At 36.9% G+C, this 17,519-nt stretch overlaps 1 pseudogene; it reads left to right on the top strand.

Moving 5' to 3' along the window:
- The first annotated feature begins 11,516 nt into the window (after positions 1 to 11,516).
- On the top strand, positions 11,517 to 13,264 carry LOC123610726 (annotated as a pseudogene).
- Positions 13,265 to 17,519: the final 4,255 nt, after the last annotated feature.

The raw sequence follows: 17,519 nt of genomic DNA, 5'->3' as shown, positions 1-17,519 counted from the left end.
GTTAAAAAGGAGCAGAGGAACTGAACAGACATTTTTCTGTAGAAGACATACAAATGGTCAATAGCTGAGTGAAAAGAAGTTCAACAACACTAATCATCAGGGAAATATAAATCAAAACCACTATGAGATATCATTTCACACTCACTAGAATGGCCATCATGAGAAAGACAAGAGATAACGAGAATTGGTGAGAATGTAGAGAAAAGGGAAATGTGTACTGTTGATGGGAATGTAAATTGGTGCAACCATTCTGGAAAACAGTATGGAGGTTCCTCAAAAAATTAAAAATAGAATTACCATATATTGAAAAATATATTGAAAATATATTTGCACTGTGATGTTTGTTGCAGCATTATTCATAATAGCCAAAACATGGAAATAATGTAAGTGCCCATTGATGGATGAATGGAAAGAAAACTTGATATGTACATGTACAAACACAAGGGAATAATAATCAGCTATGAGAAAGGAGGAAATCCTGCCATTTACCCTAACATGCATTGAACTTTAGGGCATTATGCTAAGTGAAGTAAACCAGACAGAGAATGACTAATACTGCATGATATCCCTTATATGTGGAATCTTAAAACAAAACAAAAAAGTCAAACTCAGAAATAGTAGAAAAGTAGTTGGTAGTTGGTTGCCAGGAGCTGGGAGGAGGGGGAGTGAATAGGAAGAGGTTGGTGAAAAGATACAAATTTCCAGCTATAGTATAAATAAAGTATGAAGACTAACATAAAACATGGTGACTATAGTTGATAATACTGCATTATATAACTGAAATTTGCTGAAAGTAGAACTTAAATGTTCTCAACTACAGCAACAAAGAAAGATAAATATGTGAGGTGATAGATTTGCTAATTAACTAGATGGGGGAATCTTTTCACAATGTCTGTGTATATCAAATCACCACTATATACATTTCAAATACGTTACAACTTTGTATATCAATTATAATTATATCAATTATAAGGTTTTTTTAGTTGTTTTTTTTTTTTTTTCACTACAAAATTAGTTTTCAGAGAAGCTGCAGGGTAAAGTGAGTGAGCACATAGAAATGGCTTTGTTACAGCTTGGGAACATTTCCCTAAATGGTCAATAGGATGACACAGGTGTCCACCAGTTGTGGTGATAAAAATCTTGCTGTTATATTACTTATAGGAGGTATGAAAATATATGAGTGCGGATAGAAATAGCAATTAAAAATATGTAAGACCGTTAACCTAACAGACAAAATTGGCAGAGAAAAAATCATTTGCTGCCACAAAAAAAGAAAAATTATTGAATGCTCCAGATTTTAGTGTCAGCTTTCATCTGCGGCTATTTAGTCGAAGGCAGGAGTCTACAGAGCAAAGATGCAAGTGATAGCAAAAAATCGCATATGAGGAATATTGCCAATAACTCAGGGTTATGAGCAAAAACAGGTATATCCTCTTTTACGGTTTTTATATTTTGTGCTTTTTTTGTAAGTTCACGATTTACAGTTTTTGAGGCTAAAGATCCTGGATGGCCTTGTATGAGAAAAATAAGTATCAGAAATTATTTGGAAATTCTTGAAAAATATTTAAGAATCAGAAAAGTTAATTTTGATGTTCTTCTAATTATTAAGAGGACAAAAATGTTTTTACAGTTAAAATTTTAAAATTCTTGCAAATTTTAATGAATTTGTATGGCCCCCCAAAATAAATAATTCTTATTAGTTACTCTGATGCAACCAGGCAGTTTGAATGAGTTTATACATAGAACAGAAACTAAAGAGCAGAAATCTTGTCTGTAGTGCTCACGGAAGTCAGTTAGTAGAGACTTAAAATATATTTTTCAAATTAATAAATAGGCATGTGAAAACTTGGCAACTAAATGTGGTGAATTATTTTAAGTGCTTTCGCATTTAAAACACTCTAGGGAGTATTATAGTTTAACATTGCACCCTATTATTTGTTTATTTAGGAAAATGGAAAAAAGTAGATTAAAACTTAGGTCAGTTTTTTTTTTTAATTCTCAGTTTGCCTATTCATATAGTAACACTATGGGTTGTTTGATTGAACCTCCCTTTTCATCCTTTTTCTCCTATGCTTTTATTATAAAGGTTGCAAAAGCTCGTAAACTCAACTACTCAAACTCCAGCTTTCCAAACACTTTTGCTGCTATGGATATCCATGTTCTCACTATTCCCACTGAAAAATTTAGGTAGATATCCGCTGATTCTGTCTTTTCCTCTAAATGTTTCCTACTTCTATTTGCCCAGAAAACGATATGAGGCCTATGTCACATCACATGATGTCACAGCCTTCTTGTGACATAGGACAATAAGGTGTATATGTGAACACCTGAGAAAGATCCTGGATCCTGTTGGCATAACTGAGAGACTGTACCAGCCCTGGATTGAAGATCTCCAAATTGTAATTATGTTAAACAATTCTTTCGGTATTTAAGTTTTAATTGTATGGTTTTCTATTGCTTGAAGCTGAACCCATACCTGATAGAGATCATACATCTTTTAGTTACCTATCTTTTAAGTCAGATATATTTCTCAGTTTGGGATTTCACAGAGACAAATCCTGGGACTTGGATTCAAGTGAAAGTCTTTTATTTCTGATGTGATCTCAAGGAAACATCAGTGAGGAGTGAAGGTGTGAAGCAGAAAAGGGAAAGAAATCAGTAAAGGAACATTGGAATAGCTTCTTAGAGACCCAGTTAAAGTTCTGGCTGGCTTGCAACTTCTGAAGGGTACAGTCTATGATGGAATGAGTAAATCCTGTGGTTAAGGGCTTAATGTCATAATTCCCTTACCATAGAATGAAGGCAGTGGTATGTGCAATCTCAAATTTTTAGACATTGGAGCAGGTAGAAAAGTAAACACAAATTGGAGATACTTTACAATACCAATAAGGATGAATTGTCCTTTCTCTCAGTATGTAGGGGGTGCAATACAAGCAACTTGCCATCAAGTGACTGGTGTCTAATAAATTACATCTAAATCTATGATAGTTGAGTGTAGCTACATGGGCTCAGCAATTACAAATTAGTATCATTCTCAATTCCTATCACTAATTTATCTACAGAAAATACCTCTACTTCTCAACAATATTTATATGCCCTTAACTATCACATTCTCTATCACTTTAGAGAAAGAAATACTAAGTCCTACCTGTGAACATAGTCAACTTGTTTATTCTCTACTATTACATAATAAAGTCATTCTAACATAACCACATTGCTAAGCCTATTAATCACTTCTTTAATATTTTCTAAGAAATTTCTTCCAAGGAAGTGTTAGAACCTTAATCTTGAATCTCAGGAGAATACCCCATATCAATAAACTGCCTTTTCCTGCCTTTAATTCCTCCCCCCACCCTCTATCATGGTGTACCAGTTTTAGCATTCATTTTCAAGCACTTTTTCCCAGTACTTTCTACTGTATATAATATACAGATTCTGCAACTCATTTAGCAAATAATATATTTTCTTCTAAAGTATCCACCAGAAAATCCTTATCCCATGTATCAGTGTCTATTCTTTCCCCAGCAGTGCCCTAACATCAGTGTAAGAGCCTTACCAGGACTATGAATGCAGCTCACTATGTACTTCTGTCAGCAGTTGGCCCTCCCACTCTTGGAAGAAAGGGTCTTTATATCATACCAAGCTAAGCTGATAGTTGGCTGCCTCAGGCCTGTCACTTTTATACTACAAGGCTTCACTGCAGTTGTCACACGCCAACCAATGCCATATGCTTATACCATTACCCATATTTCCCAAAGGCTAGAAGTATTGCCTGAACTCAGGCATCTCGTTCCCCTGTAACTCATTCCAATTCACCACAGGTGAGACTCTTAGCAGAGATATTTACAACACCACAGCTTACCACCAGTTATAGGGTCCTTATTGCCATATAGCTGGTGACTAATCCAGTTCCAGAATCTTGTCTTGAGGGTCTTCTCTTATGACCATTTTTGGCATCAACTGTCTATTTGGATTCCAGAAGTCATTGCTGACAAGGATTCAAGTACAGGTACTTTATTTGAGACGTGATCCCAGAAAGCACCACCCGGGGAGTGGGACAGTATGACAGGAAGGACAAGGAAACCAATAAAAGGTAGGTTATCAGACTAGATATCAATTTGGGCAAGTGGCTCAATCTTATTAGGGCTGTTGGAAGAGATGACATCATCACAATCAAGGGGTGGAAAATCTGAGGCATTTACCCACTAAGTCTCCTTCTGTCATTGCTGGAGCATTTACTTGCCCTTTCAGCTGGCCTTGTGTAAGGAGCAAGTATGCCCCCCCCACACAAGCTACACCAAAGCCCTCAGCAGAGTCACAGATATTCACAGTAAGCAACCTGCAGGGTTTAGATATGTGCAGAAGGGACCTAGGAGGGACATGGGCTACATCTGTTTCTTTTCTCATAAAACTAGGAAGGGTATGATTATGCCAGGTACAGAAATCTACTTCTAGCCACATGCCAAAGCAAAATAGGGAAATACACACACACACACACACACACACACACACACACACACACACACATTGTGATGAAAAGTGCCTAAGAACTACTTTCTCTAAACGTATTTTAGCAACTATCCCCACGTTCTGGTGCCTGAAATCCTCCCATTTTTTTTTATCCCTTTAGCCTAAACTCTTGAAACTCTTGATATACTTTGTACAAAAGTAGGTTATACCTGGAAAGAATAATTCATTAAACAATTATATTTGTTATTGTTATTATAACAATAAAATATAATGCATAAAATAGAAAAATAATAGTGTCATTTAACTACCAAACTGAGGGTAGATTCTGGCATTGAGGCACACACAAAAAAAATCACAAATCTCTTTAAAAGCTAAACACCCAGAGATGTTCCTAAATCCATAAATTTAAAAATATGTTGATTTTATATATAGACTTCAATCAGTCTGTTAAACTCATTAACTGGCTTCATGACTCATTCCAACATAATAGCCTATAGCAAATAAGCAGATTACGATGTGCTATTTCATTTAATGCTAAACAGTAGGTGATGGCCACTACTCTGTTTTCTGACTTTTCCTTACCCTCCTTTCCAATGCCCATCCCCATCCCCACATAGAAGGTGCTACTTTATAAGTAAAAAACATCATGTAACACTTTGGTATAATCAATTTGTGTCCTTATTGGGAGTTCAAGGGTAAAACACTCCACTCTTCCACACAATAGTTTTTTTTCCCCCAGTTTTCTCTATTTTACATAGTTTTGCCTTGGGATTTCCTTCCCTAAGTTCTTTCATGTAGCTATTACAGTAAAATAGCCCTGAAATTTTCTTTTTCTTGAAAAGGTGTCTACTTTCAGAAAGCAAAAAAGGACCACAATGGGGAAAACAGAGAGGAATATGTGATGTTCCTTACAGGACAGCTCTGCTTGAGGCCACAGGGAGAAACACCTTGAGAGAGGACAGTTGACATTTTTGAGGGTGCCTATATAAGTTGGGGTCCCAGTCAGAAACAGATGGCACATCTAAATGATGATAATTTGAGGAGGATTTAATTAAGAGGCAATTTACAAAAATGAGCATAGTGCAAAGGCAGCCACAAAGGATAGTGTAGTATCTCATGCCATTACCATCCATAGGTTTTAAGGAGCAAAGGGAGCAGTTATAGGATCCCAGTGACCCAGAAAGCTAGAAAAAACTGGAGAAGGCTCCTACAAAAGCTAACACTTCTGTCAAATGATATAGCCAGTCCATGGAGACACTGCTAGGAGAAAAAGAAAGAAAGATATACCTTCATATCTCTCTCCTCCCCCACTGGTCTCTTGCCTGGGCTTTCTATTGGCTACCCAAGCTGAGGCCAGACAATAAGGGGATGAGTTGATGGAGTCTGCACAAGTCAGCATCAAGTCATAGAGCAGAGTGCAAAAGGATGGAGAGTAAATTGAAAAAGCGCTGGAATATTTCTAGCCCACAGCCCTTATTTATATTTGGGGAAATTTACCAATGTATTAACTTTGTAAAATTTAAGGACCACCTTCCAATAAAGAAGCTTTAATATTAGACATGTGTTCTCTCTGATTGCTGGAAGCTATGCTTCATCATGTAGGTGCTTATGCCAGGGAAGTAGAGCAATGTTAGAATTAATTCTGACTGTCCAGGGGAAGTAGTCAAGTGCTGCCAGTAGTAGCCTCCACAATCCAGGCACAGCAGAGCCAGTGGAAGAACCCAGCACCCAGTGGTGGCAGCCTTGGCCCTCTACCCACAGATATTTCCTTAGATGACCTTGCCTAGGCTTCTAGCCAGTTAGGTTTTCTGAGTTTTTTTGAGCCTATCTGTCTAGCTTTCCTGTTATATTTGTTTATTTTTTTTTTTCCAAATGAGTTGTTTGGCAGTTCAAATTCACAAGAAACAATCTGCAGTTTCTGGGATAAATAATTCTGACTGGTGGGGACAAAATGATACCATGAGTAGGTTGCAGAGGTGACCCTGGAGGGGTTACCATGATGATACCCACAGGGCATCCAGAGTTGTACCACAGTAATCTAGCCTTAAACAATCTTGGTAAATAAGATGGAATTTAGAATTACTCATCTTGCTTAATTAGGGCTGAAAACAAACAAACCAAAACTTCACCTACTATTCTAGGAGAATAATCTTAACACCCAGCATGACATAGCATATCTATGATTCACATCTTATCTATAGTAATCTGGAAAAAAGAGCTCATTGAAGGCTTTGAGAAACTGAGCAACTACCATAAGGACAGAATGCCAGGAAGGACGCATTCAAGGGCTGCAGGTTGAGCAGATGCTTCTGATGGCACTGGATAGTTCAAAGAAAAACAATGAGCAATGGCCTAAATCCCCAAATTCTTGGCTCATATAATAGACTGAAACCCGGGAAATTTCTACAATTAAGGTAAAGAATAGTTTACCTTCTTCAATGGCAGAGCTAAGATGGGAGTGCCCATTTGAGATTACAGCTACTATGAAATCTGAAATAATAACTCATTAGTGTCTATCCCACATTTCCTAACCTCTTACCCTCCTTCTTACCAGCCCTTACCCTCTGTATGGTAGAAGTCTGACAATGAGATGTATCATTGAAAAAATAGTAATGGGGAAAGGCTTTAGTGTGCAGGGTGAGAAGTGCAAAGAGGTGGGGATGGAGAGGTCTTAGGCAGTAGAAGGTGAATGTAGCAGTGACCAGGGAGGGAGCAAAAGGGGAGCTGGAAACTTCCACTGTCAAGGATGATCAGGAGACCTTTAACAGGGCCACTTGTATGCATTCAGAAAGTTTATATATGAATAAGGCATTCCTAAAAGGATATAAGAAAAGAAATTGGAGAAGAGGAGATAAAGTTTTTCTTGACATTAGGTTTTCTTCCTGAATTTATTTAAGCAATACCATAGTATTTCTGTAAGCTTCTTACAATCTTTTAAAATAGCTACTTTAGACACAAAGATTTATTTATGGAGATTTTACCAAAAAACTTCTATTTATTTATCAGTTCTCCATAAAATAAAGCTATATTTTGTTCTTTAATATAACTGTATGCCTAATGATATTCTTCTAAAACTTAGGTGGCCCAGTCATACTGCTTTTATGGATCCCTCATTCCTGATTCTTTTCTTTAAATTGAGTACTGGTTTTATAGTATTACAAAAACATTCATGGATAAACTCTATTATAGCCAATTGTCAAGAAATAATCATAAAATAGTTTAATCACTATATTTTTTGTGACAGAAAATTATGCATAAGGAAATCAGAATAAGCTGATTTTAGAAATCAGTATAAGCACAATATAAATGTAAAATACTTTCATATATAATCTTGAGTCCTGTTAAAGAGGCATGGGGCAGGGGAGTCAATTCCTAAGTAAGAGAAATTTAACAGTTGAATAACCAATATTAATTTTTAAATGTGCAGTGGATCTGAAATATCTGCAATATAAGTCAATAAAATTAAGATGTTCTAAAACTGAACTTTTTTCAATTCAATCCAAGTTTCTGATCTCCCCACTTCATGCAGAAATCTTTATGAAGTCCACCTGAGATTTTTACTCCCTTACCCTGGTTTGTTTAAAGTAGTTACCATATTGTTTAACTTCCATCTCAAAGTGTTCACAAAGTCATCTTAATTGCCTCACTTGGGCCCTGACTGCTTGCTCCCAGAAGCTCACTCAGCTCCCTAGGGACCTTCAGTTAGGACGGGGCATGAACTGTTTATGGCAGAAGAGTCTTTGGTGGCAAGCAGCTGTCAGATCTGGGATGATCATTTATGGAGAAGAACGGCAAGGTTTGCTGCTCCCTTTGAGAGCACAGTCACCTCAGCTTTCCACAAGTTCAGCTGGCAACTTTGCACCACTTACCTTATGGAGACTTCTATGAAATTCTCTACGTTGTATTTAGTCACTGGCAAGCACATGGCCCTTACTCTCAGCCTTCCTGGGTCCAGGAATTTTTGGATTACTTCCGTGTTACTCTGGTGGAGTGGGAAATCAGGGGATGATCTGGAGGCCATCCTATGTCCAGAACTCCTCACTATGCTGCCATAGTTTTTCTCCCCCATTCAAGCCTCAGTATGGTAGGACATCTTTGTGGGTTGCTACTCATAAACTCAGTTATAAAATAGAAGAATCCCAATTTCTTCTAGTTCTGAAACACCACACCTTCATAAGGAACTCTAGCATATCAACTCCTTCCTTTTGAGGAATCACTGAGCAGGGGCAGGATTAATGTCTCTTGTATTTTTCCTCTCTTTCTTCAGAACTGGACACCAGGATTTCTCAACAGCCCCACTATTAACATTTTGGGCTGCATAAAATTTCATTGTAGGTGTGGATGTCCTGTGCATTATAGGATGCTTAGCAGCATTCTTGGCTTTTGCCCACTACATGATAATAGCACATGCCCAGTTGTGACAACCAAGTTTGTCTCCAGACATTGCCAAATGTCCCCTAAGGGGTGCAAAACAACCCTCCACTGAGAACCACTGCTCAACACTGACTATATTTCCTAGTATAAAGGTATTTTGTATATACATAGTATGAGTTGAAGAAGGAAGATAGAAACCTGTTGTTTATTAAAATCTCTACAATCTGTACTGTCTCATCATCAATGATATCATTTGAAACCTAGTGCTTAAAAACATCTGGGGACTTTCTTTTCTAAGCAGTAGGCTGTAGCCACAGAAATATACTTCCATTTACCATCAAGATCAGTAAAGGTCAAACTGTGGCCTAGAAAACCAGATTAAGAACATATTTAGTTAATATTTCACATACTCCCTTGCCCAGGTTCTAGCACACACAGTTTGAGAACCAAGAGGAAGAGACTCACATTGTAGTTGTTTATTCTCTGTTGAGGGTTATATTGGCCTTGTTTAATATGGACATTGCTGCCTTTCTAAAGTAGAATCATGGTATTCCTGAGTCTAAAACTATAGCATTAAAACATTAGATAAATCTCATAACCTTTGAACATTTCTTCAAGGAACTCACATCCTGACTGCCCCTCTAACCATCATTCTTTCTTAATTCACAAACCCTTAAAAAGGAATCTACATTTACTGCTTTTAACTTCCTTACTTCCTTTCACTCCTTAATCCATTGTAATATCACCCCACCCCACTAAAACTATTATTAGGATCACCACCTACAATATACAATATATACTCTCCTGTCCTCGTTTTCTTGTTTCCTGACCTCTCCATATTTTCTATTATGACCAGTTTGACTTTCCATGAGTGGCCTAACATTAGGCAATCCTATAACAACCACTGTATCAATTCCCTTTCATTTTACTGCCAGTGCTGATTTTTCCCACTTTTCTTCTCTCAGAGACTCTCTTTTTACTTGTTTGGCACACTCTGCCTGAGGTAAGCATCCCTTGGTGCTTCCGTGATGGGTATCTTCTACTGCTTACTCCAGATTAACTCCTGGCTCTCTCACTTTGCTCTGTGCCCTAAGAAGCAGACCTTTAGGTCCTATATCAATGAGCTTCCATGCACTATGTCTTCCTTTGACCAGCTTTGGCCAATGGAGATCACCAGCAGAAGTTTAGAGAGAAGGAAGAAAGTCAGATCCGGTTATGTATTCCCCTCCTATGATATCTCCTCTCTGCCTGACTGTGCCCCTCAACAGATGGGCACTGTTTGATGGCCACTTTCACCCTATATATCTTTACATCTGGCTTTAGGTATAATTTACTTTCTCTCATCTATTTAGGTCTAAAAGATGTAATAGTTATTGCTGTTAGTAACATCTTTCTTCAATATCCTTTTGGTTTCCTTTACCCTGCCCATCCTTTTGCAATCCATCTCTTTGTAAATGCACCCTCATGAAACTATTCTAATTATTATTGAATGTGTCCTAAGCTTCCTCTTGGGACCTTGAATATGATAGCCACCAATATACTATTATGACCCTGTCCTTCTCTCCAAGGTCACAACTTGTATATATGATTTTCTACTGAATTTATATAACCTGTGTACTCCATGGGAACTTCAAATTCAACATGCCCAAATTGAATCTATTATCTTCTTTCTCCCCAAAGCCACATTCCTGGAAGTTAATTTGACTCTCCCATTCTCACTATATATATGTATTAATTTAATCATTAAATCATACTGAAATGGCTTTCAATCTGTCCTACTTCATCTTTACCACCTCTCTCTTAGGTTAGGTATTATTGAATTTATCATTCAAACTGTGAAAATAACCTTTTAAGTTTCCTGTCTCCTGGCTGACTACTAGTGAATTCCTCTTCTACACTAGTAGTGTGAACTATCCTATCTTGAATAGCTGACATAGAAACTTTTCTAAGATATTTTCTCATCTACATAATAAAACCCCCAGGATCTTATAACTTATGACTCATCTTATGATACAGTTGCCCTGCAGTCTCATACCCATCCATCGAGCCCTTCCCCTTCTTATCTTCTGGAAATGCCAAATTCACATCCTCTGAATACATCATATTACTTTGTTTCTCTATTCTCTTGCACATGTTGTTTGCACATGTTAGACTCATTAGATGGATATCTCATCATATTTCATTTATTCGTATATAAGCTCCATCTCTGTGAAGCCTTACTGATCTCAAATAAGCTTCACTACTCATTCCCTTGTACTATATATGTAGGCAGTAATAAATATGATAATATAATTTAGTTACTTATATTTTTTATATGTTGCTAAACTTGAACTCGTCAAGGGTGTGGACCATTTTTATTTTTTTATTATTTTTTTAAGCATTACATTTATTTACTTATTTTGAGAGAGAGAGAGAGAGAGAGTACAAGTGGGGGAGGGCAGAGACAGAGGGAGAGAGAGAATCCCAAGCAGGCTCTGAACTGTTAGTGCAGAGCCTGATGAGGGGCTCAAAGCCATGAACTGTGAGATCATTACCTGAGCTGAAATCAAGAGTCAGATGCTTAACCAACTGAGCCACCTGGGTGCCCCAAGGATGCAGACCATTTTTAAAAAGCACTTTGCATTTCATGGAACTGAAATCACCTTATCAGAAATTATTGGTTCATCAGATTGTTTACTCTTTCCACACAGAGAAAGTATTATTTAAAAATAAAAAATTTACATTTCATTTAATAAGTTATATTCTGGCAGGTTTTGTTATATTGACTGCCTAGGAGTCCCACTGTAAGAAGTAACAACCTCCTGTTTTCCTCTCTGCCATCTGCTTGACAGCTGCAAAGGATCAACGATGCTTGAATGCATCTCCATCCATGTTGGCCAGGCTGGTGTCCATACTGACAATGCCTTCTGGGAGCGCTATTGCTTGGAACACCAATAGTCCTATCCACCCCCATAGTCAAATGCCAAATGACAAGACCACTGGGGGAGGAAATGACTCCTTCAACACTTTCTTCAGTGAAATGGATGCTGGTAAGCATGTGCCCAGGGCAGTGTTTGTAGACTTGGAACCCATGGTCATTAATGGACTTCTCACCTGGCACCTACTGCCAGCTTTTCTACCCTGAGAAGCTCATCACAGACAAGGAAGATGCTGCCAATAACTATGCCCAAGGGCACTACACCATTGGCAAGGAGATCATTAACCTTGTCTTGGACTGAATTAGGAAACTGGTTGACCAGTGTACAGGTCTTTAGGGCTTCTTGGTTTTCCACAGCTTTGGTGGGGAAATTGGTTCCAGGTTCACCTCCCTGCTGATGGAACATCTCTATGTCAATTATGGCAAGAAGTCCAAGATGGAGTTCTCCATTTACCCAGCCCCCCACGTTTCCACAGCTGTAGTTGAACCCTAAAACTCCATCCTCACTACCCATACCACCCTGGAGCACTCTGTGCTAATGACGCAATCTATACATCTGTCATACAAATCTTGATATTGAATACCCAACCTAAACTAACGTGAATAGGTTAACAGGTCAAATTATGTTCTCCATAACTTTTTCCCTCAAATTTGATGGAGCCCTGAATGTTGATCTCACAGAATTCCAGACCCACCTGATATCCTATCCCCATGTCCAATTCCCTCTGGCCACACATGATCCTGCCACCTCTGCTGATAAAACCTACCATGAACAACTTTCTGTAGCAAAGATCACTAATGCATGATTTGAGCCAGCCAACCAGATGATGAAATGTGACCCTTGCCATGGTAAATACATGGCTTGCTGCCTGCTGTTCTGTGGTGACATGATTCCAAAAGATGTCAGTGATGCCATTGCCACCATCAAGACTAACTGTATAATCCAGTATATGGATTGGTGCTCCACTGGCTTCAAAGTTGGTATTAATTACCAGCCTCCCACTGTGGTACCTGGTGGAGAACTGGCCGAAGTACAGCAAACTGTACATGCTGAGTAATACCACAGCCATTGCTGAGTCCTGGGTTCACCTGGACCACAAGTTTGACATGATATATGACAAGTATGCCTTTGTTTACTGGTATATAGGCAAGGGCATGGAGGATGGAGAGTTTTCTAAGGCCCATGATAACATGGCTGCCCTTGAGAATTATGAGAAGGTCGGTATGGCTTCTGTTATAGAAGAGGGTGAAGAAGGAGAGAAATACTGAAGTTAAAAATGTCCCAAAAGTGCTGCTTTTGCAGGGAAGTTTATTGTTTTAAACATTGAAAAGTTGTGTTCTAATCAGTTAATTTGTATGTAGCAGTATATACTCTCATATACAATTACTGACCAATGCTTGAAAATACAATGCTTTTTTTCACACCCAAGCTGTCCGTTTCTCTGATGGGTTTGAATAAAGTATTCCCTGTCATTTTTAATTTTTTTTTAAGTTTATTTAGCTTGAGAGAGAGAACAAGAGGGCTATGGGCAGAGAGAGATAGGAGACAGAGAATCCCAAGCAGGCTCTACACTGTCAGCACAGAGCCTGATGTGGGACTTTAACTCAGGAACTGTGAGATCATTACCTGAGCTGAAACCAAGAGTCTGATGCTTAACCAACTGAGCCACCCAGGTACCTTATGTATTCCCTTGTCTTAAATGAAAAATATAATAATAATAATAATAATAATAATAATAATAATAAAACAATTAATCAATTATATTTTGGGGTATTGTCTTTAAACACATCTCCCATGTAATTGTAACCAAAATATCAATCTTATATTCCTGTTGGAAAAGACAATGTTTTGGCCACATGCCAGAGGAAAAAAATCAATATTGTAGGCATGATGATTTCTTTAAATCATTTTTGTCTCTCTTTTCTGGCCTGTTTCTTATAACTTTACTATGAAATGTTGCATATGAATTTAATCATAATTCACTTTCCTAGGTATATCATAATTAAAGAGTTAAAGTTCCATATATTAAAGTTCTTACTTAAATTAGAACCAAAATTAGTGTTATTTAGGTATATGTTTTGTTTATTTGCTTTTAGTTAATACGTTAAGCTTAATTTCCATTCATTTTTGGCTCTCAAGAAATGAAAGCATTTGTGGTTTTAAAGTATGTCTGAATTTCATAAATCTTGCAAACTTTATTATTTTTTTCCCAGAGATATGCTGCTAATCAAGATATTAAACATAATTGATTCAAATTGGTATTTGGTCTTCACCATTAAAGTACAAACAGAAGATAATTTGTGAATAGTAAGTCTACATTACATAGATTAATATAATTGTTTGCAACTAAAATACAATACTTTTCTATAATGCTGCTAATAAGTTTAATTAGAATATAATCCTGTGTAATGTAGATATTTACAACTCCTTTAAAATTATCCTTTATTAATTTCATAGAATAAATATTTCAATGTCTCTAAACTTGACTCTAAATTTGAAGTTTAGGAATCCATTTACAAGTTTTCTTCAGAGGAGATTCATGATTCCTCATGACAAGTATTTAATTATAAATCATCAACTGAAAAAAACCATAAAACTTTAAGGAAGTCTTATACAAAGCTATTCTGTTATCATAAAACCTTAATTAATAACTGCATAAAGTTATAAATATAGAAAATTTTAAAATTAATCAAGCAAATGTTGAAGAAAGAGCATTAGATTTTTTATTTCATTTTTCAAACAAAGCAGCAAAAGTCTTGGCTGGGGATTATATAGTGAAAAGCACCATCAAACAAGCAAATTAAAAATTGCTAGAAGCTCTTTCAAGGTTATATCTTAATATCCTTGAAAAGAGACACTTGAAAATTGCCAGAGCTTCTGAAATCAAGTCTGTGTAACCCACTGAACAGATAGATGAAAACATATGCACAGAAAGTATTTTAAAACATTATATCAAAATAAATGTATATATTATGGAATTGGATTCAACATTTTCATGGTTTAAAAATAATAATAATAGGGGCGCCCGGGTGGCTTAGTCGGTTAAGCGGCCGACTTCAGCTCAGGTCATGATCTCGCGGTCTGTGGGTTCGAGCCCCGCATCGGGCTCTGTGCTGGCAGCTCAGAGCCTGGAGCCTGTTTCAGATTCTGTGTCTCCCTCTCTCTCTGGCCTTCCCCCATTCATGCTCTATCTCTCTCTATCTCAAAAATGAATAAACGTTAAAAAAATTTTTTTAAATAAATAAATTAATTAATTAAAATAATAATAATAATAAAACAAGAGACTTCAAAAAAATTGGACACCCTGAATCAAGTCTCCTGAGGCAGGATACAGAGTGGTTTAGAAAGAGAGCCCTGTAGTCATACTCCTGAGTCCCCAGTTCCATCACCTACTAACTCATTAATTGTGATCCTCATGTTCCTATTCTCATGCAATGAGACTCATGCAATCTCCAAGAGTTATTTTGCCAATAAACTGAGGCAGTGAATGTAAAGCATAGAGCAAAGTCAATTGCAAACATTCATACATGTTTGTTACTAGGTGGCATTGGAAGAGGTATTGGTGGTGTTCCCTTCCCTAGGGACAGATGTTTTCCTGTGCCCTTAGGAGTCTTTTGGTTTGAAAAGTTTAAGAGGCATTGAAATACAGAAGCATTATATATCTCTCAAACTAGTTTATTCACTTTCCTGTGGTCATGTGTCACATTTTCATCTCTGATAACCATCACTTAGGCATTTCCTGTCATCTCAGTCTTTGAAACCTTACACCCCTTATAGTTATGTTCTCTCTTTTTCTTGGCTTCTTCTCTGAATATTCTAGGTAAAAGTAACTTCTTCTTCTACTGCAGGCATTATGTTTCATGTACATTTTTTTGAGTGCGTATGATTATCTAGAGATATATACTGTCTTGTTTTCTGCTGACAAACAGCCTAATTAAGTGAATATTATTATTAGTCCCATCTTTCACATGAAGAAGCTGAAGTTTATATAGATTATATTTATTGATCAAATCACCAGTGAGGAAATAGCTAAAAAGTGGCTGAGACAGATCCACCAGCCTCCCGTGTCCACTTTCCGAAATGGCTTTTCCCAACTGCCTTAGTCTCAGATATGCCACTAATAGACCATCTTGGGTTGCCACTATTTGTATCCATCGCTTATTTCCCTTGCTAAATTATGAGCTCTTAGAATTTCACAATTCTTCCACCGGTTGTTATCTAAAACAAAAAAGTCAACCAGAAACCAGAAGAAAGGGGGGGAAATTGCTTTTCATCTGACCTTGCTGAACTCAAGAAATACTAAAATTCTCATGGGAAATGTACATGGAAAGATTTCAAAACTATAAAGATTCAGAGAATAGTCTTAACTTGCAGAGGCTATGCCAAAGAAATCTGAATCTTTGGCATGTCACTATTAATGACACATGTCAACTTTCATAGGGTCATGAGATAAATAGTAACCTGAACCACTTTCTTCCAAAGCTTTTGTTTCCTCTGAAGGCTGACATGGCGTCATATGAAGTCACAGGTCCCATTACACCTGCTGCAATCAATACTGCAATTAAAGAAGACTAGCACTTGAAGGAATTGATCAAACAGATCCAAACCTATTTTCTCCACTTTATATGAATTAAAAAAAAATTAAATAAAAAATTAAATATATTGCATGCACACACACAAGAAACTGACAGTTCCTGAGAGGAATAGGCCATGAGGATACAAATCAAAGAATAACAAGGTTTTATGCACATTTCAAATGTTTAAGCAGCCGTTTGCAGGAATAAAAAAAATAATAAACATTATTCCTAGCCAACAATGTCTACTTCTTTTACATTTTACACATTCAGTAGTTCAACACAGAACTGACATAATGCTTCTCACTTTTACATTTTTGTCAATAAGATAAGATATCAATGGCAAGCTAACATAATGGGTAAGATCAGCATTTCTAGCTGCATAAAAGGAGATCTTTAATTTGCCTGTACAAATTCAATAACAACTCATTAGATGTAACTATGACTTATTACTGTGCTTCTTCAAAGATAATGTCTCAATATTTTGTCTTACTAAATAAAGCAAATGATTTCATGTAATCTTAGACTTGAAGTATGTCTTAAATATCGTAGAAAGTGCTTGAGTGGCTAAAGGATTCCCAGAATTTGAAGACAAAGTCAAATAAAGGTTACCCACTGAAACTGAAAGTTGTAAAGATCATAACATTTTAATATTAGATTTAATTATGTTGAACACACACCATGTTACTTACATGTATCTTTATATTTGTTGTCCTCATTAATGAATTCAATCTTTATTGAGTGGGATATCTTCATTGTAAGTGACAACTCATGCTTCCTTAAGGAAAAAAAAGAGAGAGAGAAAGAGAGAGAGAGAGAACTATACTATGATGAAATGGAGAGAAGCAGTCATATGGAACCTATATTGACTAGAACTGAGATATGTAAACTATTAGGAATTTTTATTTTTATCAATGATGCTTCTCTTTGCCTAGCTGCATTCTTCTTCTTTCTGGTTCTTTATCCATATAGAATATTATGGACAGATTACAGCTCCTGATTTTACCTGTGAAATGTTGTCTGTAAGCAGAAGTCACTTGCTTTCTTATTCCAATTCCAAAATACCCAAAACAAAATCTATTTGGCATCAATTGTGCCATGTCCAATTCAATCCAATCATCAATGCCTGAGAGGCAACATCATGTGCCATTATATGGCTACCATGAGTTACTTGTGGCATAGG

Source organism: Leopardus geoffroyi, chromosome C2 (assembly GCF_018350155.1).
Source record: "Leopardus geoffroyi isolate Oge1 chromosome C2, O.geoffroyi_Oge1_pat1.0, whole genome shotgun sequence".
Taxonomy (NCBI): domain Eukaryota; kingdom Metazoa; phylum Chordata; class Mammalia; order Carnivora; family Felidae; genus Leopardus; species Leopardus geoffroyi.
Note: the sequence above shows the minus strand (reverse complement) of the source record. Positions and strands in the feature narration are given on the sequence as shown.